This window comes from Pteronotus mesoamericanus, unplaced genomic scaffold, assembly GCF_021234165.1.
Source record: "Pteronotus mesoamericanus isolate MK-2021 breed Mesoamerican mustached bat unplaced genomic scaffold, CSHL_Meso_final contig_2, whole genome shotgun sequence".
Lineage (NCBI taxonomy): Eukaryota > Metazoa > Chordata > Mammalia > Chiroptera > Mormoopidae > Pteronotus > Pteronotus mesoamericanus.
This window is the reverse complement of record NW_026555084.1, coordinates 5907418-5928425: the sequence shown is the minus strand read 5'-3', so window position 1 is coordinate 5928425 and position 21008 is coordinate 5907418.

Here is a 21008-nt window from a genome sequence, read left to right as displayed (position 1 = left end):
GTATAAATGCTTAGTCCTGTGGTACTAATGCTGATAGGAGCCATGTTTGCTGAAAAAGGAGTGTTGGGACAACAATGCTATAGGTTTTCCTTGTGTGGTCATGTGTGTATATGTGTATATATGCATGGATTTATCATGGATGTGTTGATGTATATAAATATTTAGATATTCAGGTCTGTGAACTTAGATACACTGTATTGAATAGTGAATGCTAAGTAGGTGACAGTGTTGTTATAGAAATTTGGAGTTCTGGGTTGGCATAAAAATGATGTAAGAATGTTCTGCTGCTAAGTCTTCAAGTTGCTTATTTCTCGGGCGAGGGTCAGAATACAAGAAAGGGTGCCATCTGGGATTCAAAACTGACATTTCCTAGAGGCAGAGAAGAATGGGAGAAATTTTGGAAAGGAAAATTTGAAGCCGAATTTTACCAGCTCTTGAACAAATGGAAAACTCAATGTTCTCTTCTAAGTAATGTATTATTCATGAAGACATTAAACACTATTTTTGAAGGTTAATCTAGGGGTGGTGTGAACGACAGTGTGGAGCAACTAGAAAGGAGAATAATGCAAATATTCTAGGGATGAATTGATGCAATTGAAGTAGGATTGTGGAAAAGGGAATGAAAAAAGTGAGACAAAGAAACCATGTTTTATACCAGTTTTAAAAGTAAAACATTTCTTATTTCATACTTGTTGGAAATGCATAAAACTTCTTAAGGAAAAGAAACCTAAAAACATTTTAAAAATCTCCTTTTAATGAAATAACACTTTATATTGATACATATACTTATTAATAAAATGATATATTTGAATTTGGAAAGCCAAGGAGAGTTATACAAGCCTAATTTTCCAAAGCAAATTTATGCAAGTTAAATTATTGAACAGGAGCTAACAGATCTTCCAATTAAATAAGGGGGAAAGCAAGATCACTGGAAATTGATTAGGTAATCAGTATAGAAGCTTTCCATTTCCAAGGATAGCAGGCTTAGAAGATGCATGAAATGTCATAATTTGTGACTCAAAGAATTTTGCCTGGCACCAGGAGAGACTTGAAAGGCTCTTGTTCTCTATGATTTAAAAAAAATGGACATGGAAGTAAACAGCAATGTACCCCAAATCTTGGGAACTACTTCTATTGCTTGCTATCTATCTTTGCATAAGGGAACTCATTTCAAGATCGTTTTACCCTCATGTAACTCCTAAACATATTTTCCTCTCCACTTTCTCTCTTGCCCGTCACCATCAAGTAATTGTATGTGGCTTACACAAAGCCTGGTGGGAAAGGCCAGAGATGGCAGGCAGAGAAATGATTCTCCTTGCTTGCTTGGCTACCTTAAATTTACCTTCCTGATTATAGGAATTAAAAATTAAGATGATTTTTAACAGTCATGTTAATTGTGTTTTTCCACTCTTGTTTTTTTAAACTAGAGCATCAGTCTGCAATAAGAGGATTTGTAACAGCCGTGTTTCTCTGCTTTCTTAGAAGGATACACATGAGCGATCAATACACAGTATTAAAATGGAACACTTGAGTCATGGATTTCTTTTTCAGATGCAAATTTCACTGGAAGTAAAGGCAACAAGAACAGTTTCCTGTCCAAGCATGTCTATAAAACAGGCTTGGTAGTATATTATGTAGTGATCTTTCTAAAGTCCCAAGGGCTGAGACTCGGCTTGTTTACAAGGATTGCTCTTCAAGTTAATTCTATAGCTATGAATTTTATAGCTATGTATCTTATCTGTGTCATTCACTTGACCTTCACTGAAAGTTAGGCCTTATTTCAAATTTGATTATTTCCAGTGTGTAACTGTAAGATCTTACAGTTTTACCCAATATCATGATCCTAAAAGAGTATCTGAAAAAGTTACTTTTTTTCATATTAACTCCCTGAGAAAGATGTCTAAATGCTTTTCAATAAATAAATGATTCACCTTTAGGTGAAATGTTAATTACTGCCTAAAAATCAGTAGTCCCATATAACTATGATTTGCTATTTTAAAGCAACATTGATGATTAATTGTCCTTTATTTATGCTGAATGCTGTTCTTTTTATTCTCCCCCAAATCAATTCAAAAATATAATCATGGCCTCCAATATTAAGTGTAATTCAACAGCCGAAAATATGATTCTAATTCTTTTCTTTTCTTTCTTTAGCTTGATTCAGAATATAAATTCAGAGAGGCTTAAAGCCTCTATTTCAATTTGCTTTACTTATTCTCAGCACAACTTGAAATAAATGTATTGTTTTTCATTTATATTTAAGGTCAGATGAAAGATAAGTTAGAATCTATTGCACTGGTAACAACCACTAAAGTATTTCACTGCAATCTGGGGAATACCTAGTACCTAATCAAAAACAGCGTGAAACGGTGTCTTTCAGAGGTGACCGTTTTGCGCCACATATATGCCCAACATCAGAAAATAACTTATACTATTTATATGAACAGCTAAAGTTCATGTGATAGAAGATAATGGAATGATATCACAGTTTAGGAATTCTTATAGCTGGGCTGCCTGGTATATTGGAGAATTACAGCACTTTAATGAATCATATTCATCACAGGAATATTTATGTTATAAGTAAAAATGCTTTCACTGACAAAATGGCAAGTACAGGTCCTTTTTTCACCCACATCATGAATATAAATATTTTCAGATGCGAATCGTCTGAAATGAGCGAGGCAAAAATCAACGGCTAAACACCTTCTACCCATCACCCGTAAGAGTACCCTCAGCGCACTGCCATTTAATAAACAAATCCGAGTAATTTTCCTCAGAAAAATCTAATCTTTAAAATTATATTTTGCATACAATTTACCTACAGAATTTTCAGTAGTTTTAATTGTACAAATTTGATGTGTTTTACTGGTATAATTCCCACCACAATCATGACGCGGAATATTTTCGTTGTCCCAGGATGTTCCCTTGGGCTCTTTTGTATTAATTACGCCTCCCATTCTCCATCCCTGGGAACCACTTACCGGCTTTCTAGCCTGAGGCTTGGGCATTCCTTAGAATGTCATACAGAAATAGAATCATTACACATGTAGTCCTTTGTTCCTGACCTCTGTTATTTAACATAATGCTTTTGATGCTTATCCCTGTTGTGCGTGTCAGTAGTTTGTTCCTTCCCTGTGCCCCACCCCCCTGCAAGTGTCATTCTGTTGTACGGACCTATGTTTTCGTTTTCATGTTGAAAAGAAGTGTTGACCTTTTGTTTTCTTGCCTTGTTCCTGATCTTAGTATGAGGCTAGCTGCAGATCGTTAGATGTCCTTTATTATATGGGGGGGAATTATCTTCTATTTCTAGTGTACGGAGAGTTTTTATTATGAATGGATATTGAATTTTCACAAATATTTTTCCTGAATCTGTTAAGATGGTCATAGGAATTTTCTTCTTCTTCCTCTTCTTCTTCTTCTTCCTTTTTTTTTTTTTTTTTGATAATAGTGAATTACATTCATTTCTGGAATATATTTTACTTATTATATCATATCCTTTTCATACATCACTGGATACAACTTCTTAAAATACAGTTACAGATTTTTTTGTCTATGTTTATGAGGAATATTTGTAACTTTTTTTTCCTGTAATGTCTTTGGTTTTTGTTATGAAAGGAATGCTGGCCTCCAGGTTTTAAATGTGAGTTAAAAACTGTTCTCAGAATTTTCTCAGGTCCATTTTTTATTTCCATATTTAGCATAGGTAGACTAGAAAGGAGTGATATCTTCTTCTAGATTCTGGAAGAATTTGTGAAAAATTGGTCTTATCTCTAGTCTTGTGGGAAAGTTTTTAACTATGAATTCTGTTCCTTGAGTGAACTTCTGTAGTTCGTGCCTGCAAAGACTTTTATCTCAAGCTATGTTATCCATTGGCATAATGCTGTTCATATACTCCCTAATTACCTTTTCAACATCTGTGGGATCAGTTGCTCTGTCTCTCTTTCATTCCTAATATGGGCAAAGTGTGACTTCTCTCTGTTTTCCACCTCAATCAGGCATTTGATTTCTCTATTTTGCTGTTCTTTCAATGAACCAGCTTTTGGTTTAATTGATTTTCTCTGTTGTGTTTACCATTTTCTATTTACTGATTTCTACTGTTACACTTATTTTCTTCCCTCTGCCTACTGGGTTTAATTTATGCTTTGTCTTAAGTTTTTGAAGTTGGAGTTTGAAATCATTAGCTGAGTCCTTTCATCTTTTCTAAAATGTATTTAAATGCTATGCATTTCCCTCTGTGCACTGCTTTTACTGCAGTTCACAAATTCTGATATTTTTTATGTTTAAATTTTTGTTTAGTTTTGAATACTTTCTGATTTTCCTTTGATTTCTTCTTTGACCCATGAGTTATTTATAAAGCGTTGTTTAATTTCCAAATATTCAGGAGGTTTTCCAAATTTTTTTTTGTTATTGAATTCTATTGTAACTCCATTGTAGTCATAGAATACATTTTCTAGAATTTCAACCTTCTTAAGTGTATTAAGGCTTGCTTTATGGCCCGACATATGATCTCTCTTGGTGAATATTCTGTCTACACTTGAAAAGAATGTGTATTCTGCTCTTCTGGAGGGGAGTGTTTTACAGGTGTCGCTGAGTCAGGATGGTTGATAGTGCTATTATGTCTTTCATATACTTACTGGTTTTATGTCTACTTTTCCATCAATTACTAAGAAAAGAGTATTCAAATTTCTAACGATAATTCCTAAGCAAGTCAAAGAAGGCTTCACATAAGCTATGACAGGCAAGATAACTGGATCCTTCAAGATGTGAATAAAAACTCAGTAGGCTATTAGCTGAAAAATATGGAGTCCTGGAGTAAAATATGTGAGTGTTTAAAGTTAACTGAAAAAAAAAGATACATTTTACCTATTTTATAACTACAAGTATCTTTAAAAAAAAATGTTTTTGTTCATAGCGCTAAGAACAGATTAGAAGAATGGGATTTGGAATATTCATGTCAATTTCTTTATTATTTTGTTGATGCTGTTTTAATTCACTGTGTATAATAAAGGAGTAATTAAAATGTGTATTCAGTACACTGAGGTAATGATAAGTATCTTGACAAATCCAGAATTTAATTCCAAAAAAAAACCACCACCATTTTTGTGAAATGCAAAGTAGGTGCGAAGAGAGAGAACGGGGAGACGGGTGGTACAGCTGGCCGCGGGGAGCCTTGCAGGCGCGCTAAGGCCTTGGCGCCCTGGACCCTGGCGGCAACAGCACTCCCAGGAGGGTTTCAGTGAGTGAACGGGCGGCCTATGGGATTTGTCAAGACCGCTGTGGCAGGGAAGTTGAGCGTTGAAAACAGACGCAGTCCACTCAGCATTTATGCAAAGTTCCTGTGTTTTACGGAAGGTCATTGAAAATCTAAATTGGAGGGGGGCTGCTCGAACTTGGGGAAGGGTTCCTGGGAAAACTTCGTTTGGGGATCATTGTTATGTGAATAATTAGGGAGGGGAGTCCCTACACATTTGGGCTTGATGGTAAGTTGCACTAGAAATCAAGCTGAAAAACAAGAAAATCTTCATTAGGAGATAGGTAAATCCTTTATTAGGTTTTAAATATATGAAGTTTGAGTTGCCTCTGGAACTTTTAGGTAGCATTTCAGTAGCCAGCTGGAAATAGAGCTTTATGGCTTGACACTAAATCCTAGAAATGGTTAAAATGTTTCAAAGAAAGAATAAAAGGAATAAGGACAGTAATCTGGGCAAAAGGACGGGAACAAAAGTGACAAGGAATGGTTTAGGCAGAAGACACAAATCTGTGTCAAATTCTGCCACATCACAGTGTTTATTTTGTGAATAGGTAAACTGTCTCTATTTAATGAGAAGCAAAATGTTACCTAATTCATCTCATGCTATTTCTGACCAAGAAAGGAATTATTTTAGGCTTATGTTTCTCGAATTATTTCTGATTTGAAATGGTTTGGCTTGTTTTGGGGCCAAATTTTGAAGAGTTCCCCCCCTCCCCTCATTTCTAATGATAGGGAATGATATAATCCAATTTTCTCTAAGTTAAATCTATTAATCTTGATCTTACAAGGCTTCTTTCTTTTCTCCTCTCCCTCAAAAAGATAACTTTACAATGAAAATAAGTATGAACCTGAGGGTTTGCATCTTTGGGCTGCTGAATGATCTTGGATAAGCATCGTTAAGTTTAAGAATTCATGACATTGTGGTTTTTCTGCTGAGTGACTTTCTTTTCGTCAAGTGTTTTAGAGAGCCCAGGCTCTCTCTCCTCGCCCCCTGTACTCCCTAACTGCATCAGCACAGATAAGCCATTGTTGAAAAGGCTGGAGTCAAGAGCACATTGATCTTTCATAGGAGAAGCAATTTCCTGTTTTCAAAACTTGTAATGAGATTTTAAAAATACAAACAAATCTAATATATCCACAGTAGAGATTACAGAGTTGGATGAATGCAGACAAACTGATGTTTAAACTATTGTAACCACCTCTAACATTCTATTGTTAATGCGCCGGCTGCTTTCTCTACTTAATGTGGAGAGGATCTGCAATAAATACATACGTTCCCTAAAATATTTGGCCTGCAGCTGAAATTTATACATAATGTGCATTCATTTGGAAAAGGAAGACCCTTTTACAGTCTCTAAAATATTTTCAAGATTAATTTTATTTTAAAATATGAGAAAAAGATATTTGATAATGGTAGGGGACTAATGTTCTAATCCTGCATTTTGTGCTGTGGAAATGCTCAGGACCAAACCTCTCCCCCTCCCCCAAAAATAGAAGATATATGTTGTTATTTAGTTATTGAAAGACTTCTGGCATGCTAAAACCTGAAGAAAATTTTTAGATTTTCAACTTGAAGATTATTTTCTTTTAGAAATTCAGCAGTATTTCCACCTCTACCAGTAATATAGCTATGATCGGGTTGAAGATGGTTGAAATGCACCATTCATACTTCAAGTTACCATGTACTTCATAATTCATCATGAACTAGGAGGAAGTCTCTTCCTACTAAATATGTGCAATACTGAGCCACCGCCCTCCACCGCCCGCACTATCTACTTTATTTTATCTCCATGGGGTCTCCGCCCGTGCTGAGGCCTTTGCGGCTTGACCGCGGGGCTGATGAAGGCATTTCCTTGAGGGTCTCCCCTTCGCCTCCCAGTCCATGCACTCCGCCTGACACATCGCTGGCAGGGTAACATTCCCCAAAGGCTCTCCGATCATTTTCTCAGGACAAGGTGGCCTGCCTTTCAGGAGCTTTGTTATCTAGAGTCTAGAGGGACACTTCACTTCAGAGGGACATCTGAAGTGAGACCTAAGAGACTAAATGGGCCCAGGGCGGAAACAGTAAAGAGTTGATTATTGACAAGCAAAGGGGAAATGCGTTTCCTTGGTGACTTATATTTTACAGTCCAACTTACTGAAACTCCTCCACCAAAAATTAAATATAAATCCTAACTTATTTAACCATGCTCCAGGAAGATTTTATTACTTAACAAATGATAGTTGAACTTCAGCTCTTCACGCCGCTGCTGGCCTCATCCCCTCTCCGCACACTAACATAGCCTTTCATTTCACCGTCAGGTCTGAGAGTGCTCCGCGTAGGCCGCGCACGCTACCCCTCTGCCGCTTGCTTATGGAGTATAGTGCTGTCTGCTGCTTTCTGCTTGGTGAAAGCCTGTGCATCTGACAGGGTAGCCTCAACTATTTCCATGCATGTTCTCCCGACATCAGCAGAGAGAAATAGCAGATTTTTGTTTGTGTGCTTTACCCACATCATTGGTGCAAACCCATACGTGACAGCCAAGCGTAGTTCTAAACAAAACTAATAAGGATCCAGTGAAACCTCTGATCATACTTATTCCCTTATTCAATAAACACTCGCTGAAGGTTTATCACCTTTTATAAGGTACAGTAAATGTACAATGCTAGCAGGTACTGAGCTCTTGCTCTCCCTAAGGCACTGCACGCAGAACTTGACCCACATCACATTATTTTTATGAATCCTCAAAAAAAGCTCTCAAAGGTCAGAGTTATTACTTTCATTGAATAGATGGGGAAACTAAGGAACAAAGTGGCTAAGAAGTTTACCAGTTTAGCCCAGCTCGGAACTGGAGAGTACCATTAAACACAGGGCGATACTACACACCTCAGATGCTCATCTCACTTGTTACTCATGAGTCTAAAGTAGCAAGGACTTTAAAGTATCCACAGGCCCAGAGGGACTCTGTGACCTGCCCAAGATCACTAGAATTTAAGGTACAGCTGAAATTAAGTAAAAGATTTCTGAAGATCTATTTTTTATATGAATTATTCCATTTATTGACTATTTACTTATGGAACAATAATTTATTGAATTTTTCAGTTCTGTGTTTTTTCATGACCTCTCGCTGCCATGATGATGACCTTCAGTTAATGACTTGATTTTCTGATGTTCATTTTTAGCCCCAAACAGTGCAATTTGGCATGCTTTCAAAAATAACTGTGTCTTGCTTTTATGCCTTCACCCAAAGTCTAAGTGCATAAAATTTCCACTAGAAGTCAGGAAAAACTGTCCACTAGCACTCGGTAACTTTATAATATAACATTACTCCAGAAACTTTATAATGTAACATTATTAAAATCTGTATCCACAGCCCCATTTGTCCAATGTAAGCAGCTTTGTGTGAGCTTTATTATGTTTTTAAGCTAAAGGAAACACAGAAAACAATGATGTAGTGTGCAGACTGGAATTGCCGGCACTAGTCTAAGCTAGACCTGCCAGCTAACCCCGATTTCTCACCTATGAGCCCAACAAATAAATTCTAACTGTTGGCACAATGTTTATAGTATTATTCTTAGAGCTCACAATTTACAACCCTGGCTGTCCTTGAGAGGCGTGGCGCATTTGCTACAGTCTCCTCCAGGGAGGATTCATCGAATGGCAACTTGACATCAGCACTCAGAGAAAATTCACGATCATTCTACTATATTTCATTTCCCAACAAACATTGCTATTCTTCATCGATTGTGTACAGAGGATTAATTGTGCTGTCACTTGGTGTATTTACATCCTTGGTGGTTTACAATTGGCTTGCTGATTTTAAAACGGTCAGAATGTGTCCTGCAGCAGGACTTAACCTGCTGCCAAAGTGGCACTGTGTTCTGTGTTTCAAAACAGCCAGTAGAAAAAGTCTGCTCATTATTTTTAATTCTTTAAGAAAAACTGGGTTGATATATTTTTCTCTAAATTAGCTGCTAGAAGCACACAGTGATTAAGAGTTAAAATGTCTAGGCTTTATTCCCAACTTTACTTAACCCTAACCCCAACCCCAACCCCAACCCTAGCACATACCCCACCCCTCCCCCACCCCTACCCAGTAACGTTGGGAATCATGAGCTCTGTGACGTAGGGCACGTGAAATCCTTACTCAAACATTCTGCGCCTCAGTGTCCTCAACTTTAGAAACATGGGCAATAATAATGTCCACATCACAGAGTAAGGAGAGGAATCCATGAGTTTTAAGGCAAATCGTATAACAGACTGTCTAGTAACTGACATTCAGAAATGTAGTCATCCTCTTCATACCGTTATGATTGCACAGGGCTGCTGTTTAGAGATGACATAAATATATAGTCACTGTGGCAGTGATTGCAGGCTTTTATATTTCCTTTCCTGTTCTATAATGTTCTATCTAAGAGCTTAATGTCTGCTTATCCATTTATATGGTATATCTAGTTCCTTTTCAACAGAAATAAGTGACCACCACTCAAAATATTCCTTCTTGGACGTTTTCCCCTTCCTAGTACCTGATAGAAAGGCTGTCTTCAAATAATTCTGAATTTTACAACTATGTGTAAGCCAGTGATTAACTTTGAAATATGGTGATTTCTTTCCATTCATATCATTTAAGTGAGTTCCTTTGGATGTAACCGACATCGTCAAATCAATTTATCTCTCTGCCCCTGATTCTGAAGCAAACACTGGGATTTCTGAACAGAACAATAATGTAATACATCTCATCTGCTGGATCGTTAGCAACATAAGCACCATAATGCTTGCTATTTCATCACTTCCCTATAGTCTAGGAACAACCTTGTTCTCTTTCTTCAACCCTTGCCCTGCTGAAACTAGGGTGCTCTTTCTAAAACTAAAAATTAAACCATCTCACACTTGCTATTGCACTTTTGGAAAAAAAAAACACACATGCAGACTCCTTAGCACAGCCTGTGTGGCCTGCCCTAGGTCGGCTCCGGCCTTCCTCCACGGTCCAGTCTCCTGACCTTTCTTTCTTGGTCACTAGGTTCTAGTCACCTTCATCTTCTTGCTTTTCAAAGGAACTAAGTTCATACCTGACCCAGGATCTTTGTATTTGTTCTTCTTTTTTCCAGAAGGCTCTTCCTCAGGTTTTCAAATACCTTCTAAAGTAATGTCTTCTAGGTTTATGCCAATACATCATCCCTGGTGAAATACCTTTCTCGACTACCCTTGTATCCCAATAGCTCCCACTTTTATCATTCTCAAACTGTTACTCTATTTCACTTCATGATATTTATCAGTATATGAAAGTTTAATAATTTACATATTTCTCTGTTATCTTCCCCACTAGACTGACTGTAAGCTGTAGGAAGGGAAAGATTTATACTATTTTGTTAATTGCTGTATCCTTACAACCAAGAGCTCAGAACAGGGACGGGCTCATAGAAAGGAGGTAGTCAAGATTATGAATGAACTAAAAGAGATCTGATCATGTGCAAACTCAGACGTGAGTAACCCAAGTATTTATTATTGCAAATGCAGAAAACAATCATGTTTTGTCTTATAGCTAGCTTGTTTTCTGAATGAGAATGTCACTCATTCACTTATTCTAATGTACCTATTTGATCATGCAAATGCCATTGAATGGATAAACCTGTTATTATACAAGTGTATTTTATCATGGAATCCATTAAAAACCTGCTGAATAAAAACTAAGAGCCATGGATCTTTTAAATCATTTAAGTCATTTTAGTACTTCCAAAGTTATATTATTCGCCTATATAATACCAAAATCTGACCTACTATTTCAGTAAAAGTCAATGAGATTCTCTCTTACCGAAACAGTATTTTTTTTCTCTCCCTGACTTTTTAAAATGCATTGTGGGAATGTGAACTATTGTGACTATGATATCTTATTAGTGTGGCTGAATTTCAATTAGAACTTTGAATTATGTAGAAAAAAAATAATTTGCATCTGGTTCAACACAGTCAGCTGTGGTACAGATAATTAGGTCATAGTATCCAAATGTGGAGATTCACTATAATTGAACTAAAGTAGTTTTTGAGAATGAACCAGTAAAACAAAATGAAATTCATACTAAACATGTGACCTTAAGCTATGATTATTAAAGCAATTACTCTACTGTCCTGCTTATACAACCATCCTGAAATGTAGAGCAGCTAAGCTTCTTTCTAGAAGCTATTTTTCTCCAAGTTTAAATTACAGGTCTATACCTTTATACTATATTCATTACACACTTTTCAAGGAGAAACAATACCATCTCTAGCAAAATCTTAAAGAAAAACTCCTTTCATTAAAGAAGATTTTGAATAATAGAACCAAAATCTGGGTGAATGTAGATATAGATTTGTTAACATATGAACAAAACTTTATAGAAATAACATTTCAGAAGTAATTATAATCTGCTTAAAAGTAAGAACCACTTCTTTATAAAAGTGTTTTTCCTCACCGTAAGAGGTGCATTGAAGGAACAACAGAGTCTCTCTTTTCATTTTGTTTACCCTCTTATATTTTATCTTATATTATCTTATATTTTTCTACATCTCAAAGTGTTGGGTATAAAAATAAGCAATCCCTGGACATTTTCAATCAATGTATATTGGTGATCCTTCCATCTCTTACCTAATTACAGCAGGTCTCTCTCCTTTGCTTTAGAAAGAGAGGATGAGCCTTCCAAGATTAGGTACACATTGTCAATCTTCTCCCAGAACGTCCTGCCCTTAATGAAATATCTTGCTCAGCGTCTTCAGGTGTATTTTTCTTTATTCTCAAACTAAACAATCTACATTTTTAAATGTATAACAATGATATATTAGTGTTTTTTAATTTTTCAAAATGCCTAGTATAATGAAGGACTCAGAGTAGACACTAATCAAACAAAAAAAATAATGATTCTGTTCCATCTAGGTCACAATACAATGGAGTCATTCTTTATTTTAGAATATCAAAGGAAGGAGTCTGATTTATATACTCTTTGACTGCCTATTTTATTCACAAGTTTCCAAGTTCCTACTCCTAACCAACTGCATCATACCAGTCAGGGCCTATTCGCTTTTTTAACTGCATTGACTAAAATAGTGCCTGACACACAGAAAGTGTTCAATAAATATTAGTGGAATAAATGGGTGCAGGAATGAATACTTTCTATCTTCACAATCATAAGAATTATATCAATTTACTTAATACTACATATAGCATAGCATATATCCCCTTAATTGAGAAAATAAACTTTTGTGATAAGATCATATTGTCAATAACATGTTTTAATGCGTTTACTCAGTATTAACATCCATATAAAATATGTAAATATTTTGGAGAACAGATAACATCTTAAAATTCATATACAAAGGTGATCCAAAATAAACAAACAGCAAAGAAAAACAGATTTATCTTCTGGAGGGTGGGGCCCTTGTAGTACAGGCTTCCCCCACTAGGTGAGTGTTCTAGGAACCCATCTGTACCAGTGCACCAGCTGGCATTCGTGTGAGAGACTGTGTTCAGGTTCACTGACATTTTTTTGGCGGACCCTTTCAATGTGTTTGCCCATTTCGTGATGGGTGATTTATGAGTGCACCCACCCGCACCGCGGTGAATGTTCAGCAGTTTTGGACCAGAAACAGCATGACCCCCCCATACCCTACCCTCCCTATTCGCCTGATTTCTCCCCAAGTGACTTTTTTCAGTAGTTGTTTTCCTGGATGAAAAAAGTCCTCAGAGGGAAATGTTTTGCTGATGTGGAAGAGATGAAACAGAAAACAGAAGCACTAAAAGGCTCAAAATTGATGAGTTCAAAAACTGCTTTGAGCAGTGGAAAGAAGCATCTTGATAGGTGTATTGCATCAAATGGAGAGTGCTTTGAAGGTGACTGAGGTTTAAACATGTAAGAATAAATACGCAATTTTTTGTAAATAAGTTCCAGTTTATGGAGGGTCCCCCCTCCTATACATGTAACATAGCGGTGGTAAATTATTTTTCTATCAAAGGCTGCTAGTCCATGCTTTGTGTCCCATATTGATATATCTTAAAACTGAAAGAATGTGGCCATTTTCTGTATATTGATCATCAGTATCATGTCATAATTTTAACTGTAACCATAGTTATTGGTAAGTGTAATGATCAGTACCACCGGCACTGGAAATACGAAACAGGTATGGTATGCAGGGAAATTTACTTCTTTTCTGAAAATTTCTCTACAATTCAGAGAGCTGCTCCATTGGGAAAATATTTGTCATTTTGTTTTCCTTACACAGTTCTGAGACATAGTTATTTTTAGATGAGGTTAATTTGAGAGCAGCTTGAGGCCAGTCCAGTGGAGCCTGCCTTCAGGAACAAGGCCAGGTTCATAGGCATGTGACCTGTATAGCTGCACAGATCCCCATACTTTAAAGGCACCCCCATTTGGATTAAGGCTCTGCTATCAGTATTTTGAAAATAATTTTGCACAAGCACCCCTCCAATTTTCATTTTGCACTGAGCTCTACAATTTAAGAAACAAGTCTTGTTCAGCAGTTTTAGTACAGGAATTCACAGAATAATTTTACCTTGATTATTGTTTATTGAATTTTTTTCTTTTGAGAAAATATCCAAGCATACTAAACCTTTCCTGAATATCTGTATGTGTTAGTCAACTCTTCCTGTAATTCCATTTCCAATGGACATATTCTCAGTCTGACTATACTAGGCAATGGCCGCTCTGTTGTAGGCTTGTCAGTCTTAAGGTCCACCTGTGGATTAACCCTTCATTATTGGTATTCGTTTTCAGAAGATTTATTATGGGGTACTTTCCTTCACTGACTAATCTTCTCCTTCAGGTTATGACCAGAGCTATTAATTCAATTATTTATTCAAATATGAATAAAAAAATTGCAAAGTTCACAGTCACCTCTTCTGGGTTCTAGCACATTCTTTATGCAGCAGTTGCAACTCAACCCCGTGATCAAAAGAAATGCACCCACATAACGCTGCACTGGCTCTTGCCATTATTCTCATTATACTATTTATTTTCTCTGTCTTTTGCCATCTAGAGTTATATGCTTTGAGTGGTGAAAAGGGTTTTTATGAAAGCAGGAGAGATACATTCATGTCATACGGAGGCTGCCTGCTAATTACTAATCTGACAGGGTGTAATAACAATACAAAAGCATTGGCAAAGGGAAATAATGAGCAGAATATGCAATTGTTTTGTGAAAGAATTTCTTTCCTTGAAGGAGAAATCTGCACATTTACCATCTGCAACAAAGGGGATGTTGAACTACATAAGTGAATTAGCCTAGCTCTGTGTACAAGTGCATATGGAATAGGATGAACTTGAAATGGCATTAAGTAACTTCATTATGGGTAAAAAATAAAAATAAAGAACACTAAAAGGCATGACTAATATAGTGAACTACAAAGATGTATTTTCAAAGGGCTGCAGTAATTCATTTAAGAAATCAAATGTGATGTAAAGTAATATCAAATTTCCCAGATTAAAAAAAATATGTATCATATAAAGTTCTTATTACTCTTCAAATTGCATGTGAACAAAACAACTAGAATGCACTGTAAGGGAAAGGAATCCATACATTAACCCTCCAGCCTAAGAGTGAGAACGTTTGTTACTTATAGCACATTTTCCAAGAAGTAAAATAATCTGGACAAGGACCCCATTTTAACTTTTAAAGTCAGTCTTATTTGAAGTGGCCATAGAGTTCAAGGGTTTTCATGCCAGCTTCAAATTTAATAGTGAGCGCTTACCTTAATTTCTGTAAGTCCCTTTCAAGGATTTCCAAGAAAAAAGAGAAATAGTTGCTCCTGTACCCAAACGTTGCCATTTAATTGGGGAATAAAGCTATGTCCTTCAACACTCTAATATGTCTCTACTCTGACAAGTACAGTTTTTTCCTTTATGTATTCCGAATGCTAAATACGCCAAAAGGATATTCTCCTACCATGAGAAAGAATGCACCCTTAATGATATGAAAACACTGACTTGCAGTCACCCTAACCGGTTTGTGAATTCCAACACCTAGTGATGTCACCTGTCGTCAGCAGCCTGGCGTGCCCACTGGGGTGCAGAGAAGTAACTGTGCCGAGATTATGCTTCACGTTGGGGCTGGGTGCCAGAGCAAAGATTAAATCAATAAGGTTGGAGGGCAGACACGTTTAGGGAAACAGAAGTGCGTTACATCACATATGCAGGGACAGAGAAAGGCTTTGTTATCTCCCTTAGAGTAATGCCACTTATTTTGTTGTAAGTGAAATTCATTTGCCTTAAAGGATTTCAACTGTCATTCATAATGAAGGAAAAAAATAACAATTTCTTTAAAAATTCATGATTTTTAAAAAAATACAGTGGCTTCTCTCTGTGCATTATTTCACATATTCTAATGACTCAGAAATTACCTTTTTTTTTTTCAAGGTAAAGTACAGAGGCCAAAAGGATGCCAGTGAAAAGCCAAGTATTTAACAATTGGTTGAAAACTGAGTATTAATATCTTATAAAAACCTTTTACTCCATGGTCGGAAGGTCCTTTGCCCACCTTATTTTGATTGATGCCCAGTGGAGTGCCATGGCAGCTGTATATTGTCCCTGTTTTACAGAAATGCAGACACAGTAAGAGGCAGGATCAAAGCCAATGTGTATACTTGTCCTACAGTACTGTGATCATGAATGAACAGCCTGATTGGTGATGCATAATTTAGTGATGATATTTTTGGTTTTATATGTAATAGAAGAAGAATATTACTAAAAATCAAACTGACCACAGCTTCATTTAATGTTTCTGTCATGGAATACCACCCCTCCCCAACACACACCCTTTTCATCTGATCTTTTCACTCATTCAACAAGTCTTTTATTCCCCCAACCCCACCTCAGAGCTCCTTTCGACCTCTTGGTTTTTCACATACTTACCCACTGAAATAAGTTTGTTCTCATCAATTCTTAGATCGCATTTCCAAGGGAAGAAAGTTGATTGGTTCAACTCATATTTCTAAATGCTGTCATGACATAAGCCACTGGTCAATCCATTATTTAATTGTCTTTGAGTCTTATCTATTCTGGGTCCAGTCATCTTGGGCTGAATTTGAAGGACCACATACCAGACGCTGCTGCTTAAACATTGCCTTTTCAGCAGGTCTGTGGGGTAAGCGTGGACACCCAGCATAAGCAAAGGGCAAACCGCAGAGAAGTGGACAATGAAGGGTACGTATCTTTCTGTATATTTATAAAGGCAACATTTAAAATAGGTTTATCATATTTCAGAATGATAAACGGCATTCAAAGAGATACTACTGTCAGGAACGGCAAATGGCATGTTCCATTTGGTGCTTAACTTTTATTTGCTAGTAAGAGAGCTTTGCACTGCCACTCAGATAAGATCAGTACAAAAAGCTCTCAAATGAAATCGTTTCTAATCCCCCAAGATTCCCTGGGAGCATCTCTGGATGAGGAGACTTGACTGTTCTCTATCCCTCTTCCCTTTCTACAAATTACATTCTTGGTTGAATTTCTTTAAGAATTATTTAAGAATTTCTTTAAGACTGTGTATTAGAGAACAGTGTAAAGTACAACTAAAGCATTTTAGCTTTCTAGTACAAACTTGACTTTTGCAGCTGAAGAGCAGAGATCCAGAAAGGTAATGAACTTACAAAAGGTCATCTAACCAGTTATAGCTAAAAATTCAAATACCTTGATTATCAGTTCTGTTCATTTTCCTTAAACTGCACTGCTTCTACCCAAAGCTGAAGTTTAAAATATTGTGAGCATGAACGTAGCTACTGTTTAGTATGTTTGGAAACAAGGTGAACTAATTAACTGACTTTTGTTTCCTGAAGAGATTTTGTATATCAATTCCTTGCACTGATATTTTTTTTAACATTTGGAAAATAGTAAGCTCCATATACTAATGAAAACGGAATCAAAGTAATTTTGAATCTATTTTTGATTCAGAAGGAACTCCAGTGCCCCCTTGTGAAAGATACCTTTGAATTCTTATAGTGAAAAACAAAACAAAACTGGGGTCAATCTATGCATGACCCAGAAGTGGTCCATGTGTGTAAAGAATGCTGATTGGCTTAGTCTGTTTGGGTTGCTACAATTAAATCCCAGAAACTGAGGAGCTTATCAACCACATACATTTACTTCTCACAGTTCTGGAGGCTGAGCAGTCCAAGACCCAGGTGCCAGCGCGACCACATCCTGGTGCGTGCCCCGCTCCTGGCCTGCACCTTCCTGTGCTGCCTTCCCCTGATGGCAGGGCCAGGGGCGGGGGCCCTAGGGTCCTCTTCTTTAAGTGCATCCATTAAGAAGGCCTTGCCTCGCACTGTCATCCTTGGGGCTTAGGACTGCAACATGGGAGTTTGGTGAGACACAAACACGCAGATCCCAGCACTGATGCTTTCTTACTTGTTATTCATGCTTTTCGCATCAAAGTGAAGGGCAGACCTTTTCAGTTGCATGGCCGCTGTGGTTCCTCAGCATCAGGTGGGGGTCACGCAGGGAAGGAAGTGAAAGGTTGTGGAAATGTATTCCGTCGGCTGTGCAGGCTTCTGCTTCCTGAGTCTGGGACCCACAGTGGGCTCCGTGGCACTTGGAAAAGTTCTTGGCTGCATTGAAGTCAGTAAGTTCCTTTAGAGAGTCATCCTCTTCCTTGTTTGCTTTGCATTTTATTTCTCAAAGATGAGCGCTACACTCGGGCAAAGAAACAAACCAAAACCAAACCTATAGACGAGTACTGTTCAGTAGTGATACAAGGTGAACTACAAGTGCACTTTTCAATTTTCTGGTAGCCTGATTGCAAAAGGAAAAAGGAACAAAGGGAAAATCATTTTAATAATGCATTTTATTTGTCTAATGTATCAGAACATTTTAGTCTCAACATATAATCAATATTACATTATTAATGATATAGTTTGTTTCTTTTTTTATGCTGCCTTTGCAATCCAGTGTGTATTTACTTTTAACAACACTTCTCAATTTGAACTAGCCCCATTTCAAATGCCCCAAAGCCATAGGCGGCTCATAGCTGCCACATTGGAGAGCTCTAAATCCTCACTTACAATTGTTCCCTTAGACAGGGGAGGGGGAATAATTTCATCAAATTTAGTGAGTACATCATAGCAAAGCCTTACCATGATCATTTCACATATGGTAATATTTATTAGATTTTTTCTTATGATATATGCAAATCTGTGCTAAATTGTTTATCACAGAATACTACAAAAATATAAATATAGTTCTTGTATTATTACTTGAAAATATACTAGGTAATGTCTATATTTTCCATAGTAAATATTTCTGAGAAGAAAAGAAAAACAATATTATCTTAAAAGAAGTTATAAAGTAGCTTTTAAATTATAATTCCATCTCTGGGTATTAATTTTCCTTTGTCCTAACATATATCTCATTCTAATTGTACAATTTTTAAAAAAATATTAAAGTTATGCATTTATCATGATAACCACTTAAGATTTAAAAAAGAGCAATATACAAGAGAGACACATAACATGATCTCAGTTTTGTAAAACATATATGTAAACATACATAAAGGAAATCAGAAATGCATACTAAATTTCTAGCAAGTGTTTCCTCTACATAATAGAACTGGAAGGGCAAGGAAAAAACAATGTAACTGTTCTTTTTTTGTTTTTTTTTGGTAATTTATTTTTGTAGTGTGAGAATTATGGAAGTTTTTTACATTTTTTGTTTTTATATCTTTAAAATTTAATTAAAAGTTGAGAAGATAATTTCTTATTACTATCCATTTTATTAACTTACATTGCTACCACATATTTTGCCATTTTGCTGCTCTGTCCTAAATTAACTACTTCTGAGACTGTCAGAAGTTCAAGCAGATACTATGGGTGTTTCTACCTCTCCAGACAATCCAAAACAGGGAAGGATTTTGCAGTCGTCACTTATCTGTCTCATGAAAAAATCATGTAACTTCTTAGCATTTTCAGATCTGAAATCACAGTTAAAAGGGTAATAACTTAAGGTTAATAAGCAGGATGTTTCATTTAAGAGTTGATTTTGTTCAAAGTAGATTCACTCTCGAAAGGAGGCTAAAGAGAGCCCTTGTTTTTCTGGATAAATAGTTTGTGTGTGTTTAAAACTATTGTGAATATATTATATTCAGTTACCCATAAATAAGATGTTTATATGGGTTAGTCATCAAGCTTACAAATATACCTGGATTTTTTTTAAAACCCTAACACTTTGAGAGGCCCAGCCGTGCCAGAATCGGCGGGAAAAACAGACTGTCACCCTGACGGAGAGCTGGAACCCAGAACAGGAAACAGTGCCCAGGGCATTACCTGCCTTATTGAAGTAAACTGGGTATAGATAGTTGCCATGCTGAGCAGGCAGGTGCTCAAGGTCTGTGCCTGCCTCCCCAGGGCTGGGGGTCCTATGGGACACAAAAGCCACAGTAAACGGGGAGCACAAACTACTGCGCCCTCAAGGTAAGAGAAGTCATCCTGACGCCCATTCCCAGGAACAGGGATGGAGGTGCAGAGAAAGTCTCCATGTATGTAAGCAGACCAAGGAAGGAACAGCCAGAGGAAACGAAACAGCTCTGTGTTGTGGCTGCAATTGTTAAGCCATTATCATGTCTTTGTCTTTTACTCTGATGAGATGGGGTCCTTTGAGGGTTTTGAGCAGAAAAGTGGTAGGATCTGAATTAAGTTACAATAGTATCTCAGAGGCTGCTGCGTGTGGGAGGCTGTAGAGAGAGCGGTCAATGCAGAGAGCCCAGGTAGTGGCCATGACAATAACCTTTTGGGAGAGGAAGATTGAACACATTCTGGGCATATTTGAAAGGATCATTGTGATTACTTGAGTGTGGGTGAGGGCCAGTGTGGTATATGACTCCAAAATAGTTGAAAATGCATGCACTCCATAACCCAGATTCTACATGGAGGTATATACCTTAGAGGTATTCTTTCTTACATGGACAAGGAGACAAGAACAAAAATACGTGATTTGACATTGTTGATTACTGTTCATTTGGTTCCCATCACCAGGGGAATAGACAGACAGAATGTGGCATCTATAAATCATGTAATACTATGATTATATAGTAATGAACATGAACTAGATCTATATGTATTAACATGGCTGATCTCAAAAATAAAGTTGAGTGGAACAAATAAAATTAACTGGTACAGTATATACTCTTTATACTAATAATAAAATCTACCATCTGAAATTGTATGTTAAGTACAAATACATAAATTTCAGGAAACATACAAAAATTGGAAGGGTATGCATGGAAGTGATAGGTTTTTAGGAAAGAAGGAAAGTAAGAAAATAAAGATGGATATATGGGCATTAGGTATCACACTCTGTATTTCTCTGTATTTTTTAAAACTTTCCTAAAGTTATTCAAAGGCTTAAGGCAAAAAAGCTTTTTAAAAGAAATTTTCAATGAACAGAATTGCAAATCATGACAGACATGGATAATATTTTAGACAAAGTTAGTTCCCGTGCCTCTGTTCAATAATTTTGACAAAAAATTATTGAGGACCTAACGCAGGTCAAGCAGTATTCCAGACATTGAAGGAATATTCATAGAGTCCTGCCCTAATCCCCAAAAACACACCATCAGGTGATTTCCCTGTTTCTGATAAAATAGAGGTATCTTTCCCAAATGAGATAAGAGAGTATACAAAATAAGAGAGGTATGCATTTGTTCTTACTGAAGGAATTTTTAATGGGGTCAGGGAGAGGGGATATGCACATGACATTAAGTTAGAAATATACTTAGTTGTTAAAAGAACAAAAACAGAGAGGTTGC